Source organism: Ochlerotatus camptorhynchus, unplaced genomic scaffold (assembly GCF_037179485.1).
Source record: "Ochlerotatus camptorhynchus isolate MF236.1 unplaced genomic scaffold, CSIRO-AGI_Acam_v1.1 ptg000263l, whole genome shotgun sequence".
Classification (NCBI taxonomy): Eukaryota; Metazoa; Arthropoda; class Insecta; order Diptera; family Culicidae; genus Ochlerotatus; species Ochlerotatus camptorhynchus.
The window spans coordinates 58112-67412 of NW_027040753.1; positions in this window are offsets into that span (position 1 = coordinate 58112).

Here is a 9301-nt window from a genome sequence, read left to right on the forward strand (position 1 = left end):
AAATTGAAACTGTTTGTCCACCGTCAACAATGATCGTCATAGTTCAGTTACCCTTAACAACGCATGTGTGTGGGGGTGAAACATGTGCGCCTGACAGACATGTCCTTTATGCATACGGATCGCTTCCCCTTTCTCATATAGGTAAGCAGCTTTTTGTTTTTGTACGTTTCTCAATTGTCTCCCCCTTCCAAATGCAACACAAATTCAGCACGCAATGAATGAAATAAAAATGTGTTGCTTTCATACACCGACGATGATTGCGTTCGGTTTGTCTTATTGGAAATTGTTATGGCTTCTGTCTGTGGTGAAAAATGTTGATTCAGTCACATTAATTCGACGTTGATCACGATACCGAAAAATTGTGTTCTTTTCTACCCTTATTATTTTTATTTAATTTGTTTTCCTGGTCTACGATTTATTCTGCTGTTATCATATCATTTTGTGGAATTGATGGAATATGAATTTATTGACTCTTCCTTAATCTCGATCAAAATGAGCTTTCCTTTTAGAGCAATGTTTTTAAATTTTTTGCATTAATTTACAAACACATTTGCCTCTAGATTAAGTCATAAATAAATATAAATTCAGCGCAATCCGTTGAGTAACATATTTTTCAGTCTCAGTGCACTCTATATGACATGTTTGCTTACGTGCTATCCTTTATGTATGTCAAACATAAAATTCGTCAAATGTTAAATTCATGGTTTAATTAGTTATTTATTTCTAACTGTTTAGGCGTTTTTTTAATCATTTTACTTCAAAATTTGCAGCTTTTTCGAAAACTACTGCTTTTGTTACAGTTTTAACACCACACTTTTCTTAAGCCTTGTCTAAAAAAATGGAGAATATCTTTTGAACATAGTATATTGTATTTTTCTATTCTAATTATACTCCTCAAAAGTGTACTCCTCAGAAGGGTGCCTGCGACATTTTGTCCCAGGACTACGTCTGTGATTTCTATATGGTAGTACACTTTGTGAAAACCGAAAATGGAACATGTAACGAAATTATGAAAGATTTTGAACGTTAATAACTCAGCTGCCCCTGGACCAATTTCAATAGTTTTATCACAAATCGATCAGAAATATTTCTACGCATCAATAAAAATGCACCGACCGTTGATTTCCAACAAAAACTATTGAAAAGTGGTAAATATTAAGCATTGTCCAAAAGCGTCGAAATAACTAACAAATCCACCAATTACGTACATACATATGCTCCTTCCACAACACAGTCATCAGAGAGTCGTTAGTAGATGAAACAAGTGCACAGTAATAGCCATATTCAGAACCACACGCCCCCAACGACCACACAAAATGCTCTCCAGAGTTGTAATCTTGTAACCAAACTTGGAAGCAGGGGTGCAAGTAATTTTGATCGATTCTCTTCTTCGATTTTCTGTTTCGTTAACTCGACGGCAAACATATTCATTGATACGTTTGTTGTTCTGGATGATAGAAGCGCATAGCAGAAATAGTGCAAAATAGGTTAGTGAAGCCATGGTCATCAACAGAGGAAATCGATGAAGAGAATTCACTTTCACCCCTCTGCTTCTAAGCCCTTTAATTCAGTCGTTGTCATAGCTATGAAAACTAGCATCGCACCGCTTTTGGTTCTTGGGTTACACTTGCTGTTCGACATTTTCCAATTACACTATTTTCTAGGGATGCCTAAAAGTCCAATTATTCGATTAACCATTAATCGTAAAGATTTTTCCAGCTATTCGATTATATATTTATCGCATTTTCAATTATTTGAGCGCGTGATATGCCCTTATTGGTGCTTTCGTCCACACAGTAGCTGACCGAAGCTCCTGCTGAAGTTAACAAATAACATTTATTATATAAGACCACGTAGTACTACGTCACCTTTGCGTACAACCCAATAGGGCTGTCCCTTGTAGTTTTTTGTTTTGTTAAACTACGGTTAAATAGAAACTCTGGAACTGCAACTCAATCAAAAGGCGTCTAGCCTATTTGTTATTTTATTTTCCTGTTGGATACATTTTCACTTCACCCAATAATACGACCTATTATGGCGAAGCTTACTACCCAAGTAACAATCCAAATGCTTGGAAGATGAATTCTTATTTTATCATTGTTTTATCATAGCATCCATTGTAGCCTGTGGTTGTATTACGGTTTTGTGTGGTTGTCATAAAATCAGGTCATCAAGTCGTCTATAAAACTGTCTTATGACTACTAAATTAAAACTCAGAGTTCATAGTTTTAACGGTAGCTGTAAGGTGGTTCTGTATCACTACTTATAACTCAAAAATAAAACCAGAACAAAACATGCAATTATGTTTCATGGCATACTTTTCATGACCGATGTAAAACTTGAAGCTATATTATTCCTTCATTAAAGTCTAATTACAGCTTTCATCTTTATCAGAGGCCTGAGATTCACTGTTAATAAAAATACTACAACAATAACAAAACATACTTTGAAAATTGTTACAAATATGAAAATAAAAAATGGCGAAAATGAGTGCGTGGAAATTGAATAAATCGAGTGCCTTCAGTGCTTTTGAACACGATGAAGATGAGACGATCGCCAATATGAAACACAGCAAAAAAATAATTTTGATATCACGTCAAAGTGGATGCACTACAATCATGTCGAAAATATGGTGTAATATTACTTGCTAAAAAGGACAAAATTATCATTAATACAATGCATGAACTGACATTACGCTGCTTTTACTGCATTTGTTTATTTATGTGGTCATAAAAATTACATGAAATTTTCGACATGATTGTAGTGCATTCACTTTGATGTGATATCAAAATTATTTTTTTGCTGTGAACTCTTGGAGCATCTACAGTTATGGACTCCCTCATTTAACATAAGGCACAGTGCGGTGAAGGAGCTCTTAAAAATATTGAACAAGCGGCTTTCCGATACACTTCCGAAAGATCCACGAACTCTTCTTAAAACTACATAGTCAGTTTCACTAAATCCGGTTGGAGATGGCCAGTATTGGCATCACGGCTTTACCAAAGATGAATACTAAGATGAAACCAAAGATAAATACTAAGATGAAACTGTCGGAAGAAAAACTTTCTATTTTAGTGTCCTCTTTCACGGTCCCTTTCATCCAATGAATACCCCCCGTATGCAAGGTAATTTTGTGGTTTTGCTGCCCCCTCGGTAGAGATGAAATTTTGCGCTCATTTTTATCAAAACAAACACACCAAAATCAGAGATGTCCCATTTTTAATTACTCGATTAACAACTAATCGATTATTTTTTGTTCTCTGTGCTGCCATTTTTCCACCAATGAGAGTGCAGCACATGTTTGAAACGATCGGTGAGGATCCTCTGGAGATGTTAATCCTTATATCGGCACGATATAACCGATTACAAATATTTTACTTTTCGGCTCGTTAATCGATTAATCAATTATTCGTAAAAAAAATCGGCCATCACTAGATGAATGTGAAACGTCATTTCAAATATAAGAACCGTACATAAATAATGATACAATTTGAAAGGGACCGGTGCTAATCACAAATTACGTCCCCACGGTAACTGAAATATACACGAGTGTTCACCGGTTGATGAAACTGTCGGAAGAAAAACTTCCTATTTTAGTGTCCTCTTTCACGGTCCCTTTCATCCAAAAAATACCCACCGTATTCAAGGTAATTTTGTGGTTTTGTTGCCCCCTCGGTAGAGATGAAATTTTGCGCTCATTTTTATCAAAACAATCACACCAAAATCAGAGATGTCCCATTTTTTAATTACTCGATTAACAACTAATCGATTATTTTTTTGTTCGCTGTGCTGCCATTTTTCCACCAATGAGAGTGCAGCACATGTTTGAAACGATCGGTGATGATCCTCTGGAGAAGTTAATGCTTATATCGGCATGATATAACCGATTACAAATATTTTACTTTTCGGTTCGTTAATCGATTAATCGATTATTCGAATGAAAATTGGCCATCACCATATTAAAGAGCCTGAATTTATAAAGAGACGACATGTCGAAATTAGAACAATCGATTATCTGTCAAAGTCATAGAAAAAGTTATTTCAATCGAGCAGAAGACCTGTCAAATGGATAAGGTGTCGCCTCTTTACCCAATTCAGTCTCTTTACACTAGATGAATGTGAAACGTTATTTCAAATATAAGGACCGTTCATAAATAATGATACAATTTGAAAGGGGCTGGGGCTAATCACAAATAACGTCCCCAAGGTAACTGAAATAAACACGAGTGTTCACCAGTTGGCTGAACACCTTGTATTGTAAAAGTTAAGTTAATTTTCTTTATTAGGGAGGCTTTCAGCCTGGGGCTGGTTCCCCTCAGTGTATTGTAGAAGCTTTTAGTGGAGCCAATGAGCATTTATTACATCTTTATTACAAGAGAAAATAGAAGGATCGCTTGGAATGTTGACTTTTTGACAGGTTGCCAAGGCTTTTGTTTTGTTTTGATTCGCTGTACCTAATAAAACCAGTAAGCTTGCTATAGAGCTAACATATAACTTAACACTCTCAAGTTGGACTTGGAAATGCTAAGATACAACCATTATGTTTATGTTATGCTTTAGAATATCAATATAGCAGGATATGTTACATTGAGGCATTTTTTGGAGCAGCAAGTTATAACGAAAAAATGTCGCAGTATGAGAAAATTTCACACAATATGAATAATTACGCGTTAATTGATAGGCGATAAAACACTTACATATATCTATGTAAAATTAAATAATATATGACTGGTTATTGTTCAACAGTAATAACATTTTTTGTACTAAATAGATAAACTTTTAATGATTCTTTAATGTATGGTTCTAATGTAGACAAATTAAAAATATCCCTATATTTTAATATTCATATGGCGCACTGAATTTATGCTCCAATTTGGAATAATAATCACCATAAATATATGCACGGCTTTGAAGCATAGCTTTTATATATTGGTTCCAAATTTGCAAGTTCTGATGAGGCACGTATATAGCCAAAAAGGCGAAATAACGTGCCTATGGTTACTTGGGTTGTTTTCAATATACAACAAAATCAGCTATTTTTACAAACTGACATTGATCATGATTTCACATCAAACATCGAAAGAATAAAACCACAATAAAATATTTCTCAATATTAACTATCATCCAAATGAACCCAATTTTAAAACCTTCAAGGTTGTCAACATATTTTGCGCATCATGTATCAATTTCTTCAGGAGCGATTTATGCGGTTGTAATATAGTTTTATGGTAGTCATAACTTTCTGACCAGGAGGAGGTTTTATGCTTTCTTTTTTTTTAACCACGTATAGAGTGTGATAAAATTGACATAAAACCTATGCTCCTAAGGTAGTTCGCATATTGAGTTTTAGTGATTGCATTAAAACTGGCCCAATTGGCCGTTACATGGCTGTATACCGGTTTACAAGAGGTTGTTAAAGCAATATGGTCGTCAAGAAGGTTTTATAATTTGGTTATATCAACTGCTTTAAAACTTTAATAAAACAAAAATTGTGGCGTCCGTAGTATTTTAATGGTGAAAAATTCAATTTTATTGTATTCATTTCCTAACAACGCTTCGGAGAGTCTTATTAGCATACTGATTTTGAACGGGCCATGATCGTTTGTTTAAGCTTTTTTAAATTAAATTTAATACTGCCCGGATATCATATGGATCTCAAACTGCACATTGTAGTCGAAATACGTATCTGTCATAGATACCAACATTAATTAAGTGGAATCAAATGGAAGATAACCTTTTTGCTGTTTTAATAAGTCTCATGTAAGATAATTCTCAGGTTTAGATAATTCCATGAATTTTGTAACTAGGTTTTTTAGAGCATCTATATTTAAACATCAATTAAATCTTAGACATAGTTAACAACACTAAATTCTAGATCTTCTAATTTATAATTTTCAAATTTTCTGGCTTTGATAATTATGTTTGAGACATAGGAAAAAGTATAAAATATGAACAATGTCCAATTCTTAAACTTCTGAAAGTTTAAATAAAAATAGTTTTGAAATCCCAAACACATATATTTTCAAGATTTTGTAACTTTAAAATTAGATATCTCTTACACAGATTGTAAGTATAAATTCTTCGAATTCAAAAGTAAACAACAGATCGCAAAATTTGATCAATTATCATAATTGAGTTTTGAGACTAAGATAAAATTGCAAATTCTTCCTAGTGCACGAATATTTAAAAAAAATAATTAAGAATTCCAATAACTTTACTATAAGTATGCCTGAAAAATAGTCGACCATTTTTTTTTCCAATATTTAGCAGCTCATGGACCAGCTTTGAATCTCCCGGACTTCAAAATAAAATCGTAATTAAAGATCTTGGGAAACTTACCTAGAATCTGAGACACCATTTTTCGAGAGGAAATGATTGAACTCCAAACTTTAATGATTGTACCCCTGTTTGAAACTAGATATTTTTTCTACAAAAGCTTATTGGGTTATTTTAATTTTTTATTTGAAATGGAGTTAGTTTTGGTTGCACCCATTCGGAGCCAATTTATTATTTAGTTTTTTACTTGGTACCAATGCTACCGACGCCAGGGAGACATCTCCCACCCTACCAATTAACCCATCAACTCATGAACCGGGGACGAACGCTTTTACTTCCCTTCCGACAAAATAACTTAATTAGCTGCAGCTATTAGCTGGAGTACTTTTGAATACTTTACAGTTGGAAATCTTCAGAACTTGATCAACCAAAGTCTCGAAAATATATCCAAAGAACTTTACTAATATCTTCGTGTATCTGGAGATCTTTTGAATATTACTTGATGTTTAGGAAGGATGTCTAAAAGAATATCCTGTAACATATGTAGAAGGAACACATCTACAAAACTCTCAAGTTTTACAAAATTTACACAATTTCTACGAAGTTCCCTGAATTTATTCCAAATTCCATATTTTTTCCAATTCTCTTAATTCTACGATTACTTCTGGGAAGACTCCATCATCTAGAAATATTCGTGAACATCTGGAAAGTTCCTTGAAATTTAACGAATTTCCCAAAACTTCAAAGAAGTTCATTAAGCTCTTTTGAAGTAAGACATCAGACAAACTGCAACGAAGTTCCCTAGAATGAAGCGAAGATCCCTAGAGATCTTAGAAGTTTGCTGATTTTTTTTTAGATCTTCTACAAAATCCCCTGCACTTATTTGAAGTTTTATGCAGCTTCACAAAATGCTACGAAATTCTTCTATAAAGTTTGGTGTACTTCTACGTTTTCGTTTGTTTTCTGCTATATATATTAAGCTGAGGCATCAAAAAAATATCCTGAAATTATGTGAAGATGCCCGAACAATAATAAGGTTCCCTGAAATTATATAATACTTAACTTCTACGAAGATCCCAAAACATAAATAGAGTTCCCACTTCTCCGCAGTTTTCTAAACTTTTCCGAAGCTCCCTGAGTTTCTACGTATTTTTCTACAGCTCTATGGAGTTCCCAGAATTTCTAATAAGTTTCGTTAATTTTTACGATTTCTTCTTAGAAGTTCTTCAAATTTTACGATGGTCAAAGAAAATTCCTGGACTTTTGGCCAATTGGTAGAGCCCGAAGACGTCTTATTATAATATCGATTAAATGTCGATATAACATACACACTTAGAAAAAATCACCGACTTCGGTAATTCATTCACCGAATTCTCAACAGCTGAACGGTCTGTAATGTTTTCGGTAATGGAGAACATTACCGAAAAATCTGTAAACTGGATCAGTCAAATCAGCTGTCAAATTTATTACCGAACGATCGGTAACGTTTACCGATGTGCATTGCTTGATTTGTAGTCGACTCTACCGGAGAATTGTAATTTTGAGAACCATTCGCAAATCGAAAATTACCGAGAGATCTGTAATTTTTTAAAAAGGTCACCGACTCAACTGTAATTTGCTTTTATATTGTTTCAAGGTGGCGGTCACTGCAACCCATGCAAAAATTTGGCTGCAGTCGTGATCAATGTGTTAGTGTTGCAAATTGCTCCACCAATGAACAAAAACAACACTGAAACAGGGAAGCATTGGCTGAAGATTCCAAATGCCGTTTTCAGATCGTCGCCAACGGGAATAGAACTTGAACCGACAGAAAAGAACAAGCAACAACATCGTCCATCTGTAATCGGTATTTATTTAGGTAATGAAAATTAATTACTCATCTTGGTGTTGCATAACAGCCTCCACAATTTCACCTTTTTATTTTTCACAAACACAAACGTTTTCAAAGTCGATCGAAAATCACAATATGGTGGATTTGACGTTTACCAAGACCGTTACCGAACTCAGTAATGGAACGCTTTGTTTACCGAAACTTCAGTAAAATATTTCACCGAAGTCAGTGATGAAGCCGATTTACAGACCTGCTGGTAAAAATGTTTACCGTTTTCGTTAAATTAAAATGAAATTACCTAAATTCGGTCATTTCATTAACAGTTTTCAGCAATCAGTAATTTTTAGCAATACCCATCTAAGACTCAGGGTCTCTGTTTAAGTGTGTAAATTCTCGACATCGTTTCTTCAAGTCTAGAACATTAAGAAAAGTAGACATTCATAAAAAAAAACAAAAAAATAATAATAAAGTAACCTCTAAACTGCTTGAAAAAATACCGTATAAAAAACAACCAAAATTTCCGGGGAGGGGGAGCTAGACATTTCTGAAGGGGGCCTGGCCCCTTTGACACATCCCTTAGCTACGCAGATGGCTGTGACATTGTATCGTCTTGGAGTCTTCTGCTTACTTATTTTTTTATGAATCAAGGAATAAGTGCGCAAAGGAAACCAAAACTATTTACGAGCTGAACTAGCCAACGAGCTAAAACTCTCGCTAATAAAGCTTAAAAAAAAACGATGTAACCACTCCGTACCCCATTATAGTTGAACTACACCATGTTTGATTTGATTCGATTTGAAAGTTTGAGAGATAAAATGAGGGGTTCGTGGATTTTCCTATGTTTCGAGGGGTGCATCGATTACCTTGGGACCGAAGATAGTACCAGAGCTGAGTCAAAAAGTTGAGGACGTTTCTTCGGGACCTTCTGTACCTCTCTTAAGTAAGTGTCCAACTAATAATCCTTCCCATCCCCAGCAGTTACAAGCACGTGGCCAGGATAGTTCTCGATTGTTGGATATAGTGCTACATACCTCCATCTAAGAGGCCTCAGTCAATACGGCAACGGGGGGAGGTGGTAATACTCTCAAACAATGTTCTAAGACTTGTACCACCTACGAATTTGTGCAACTTGCGAATGCGAAAATGCGAACTTTGCTATAGAAACTATTATTCTATCTTCACTTATGTGAAAAA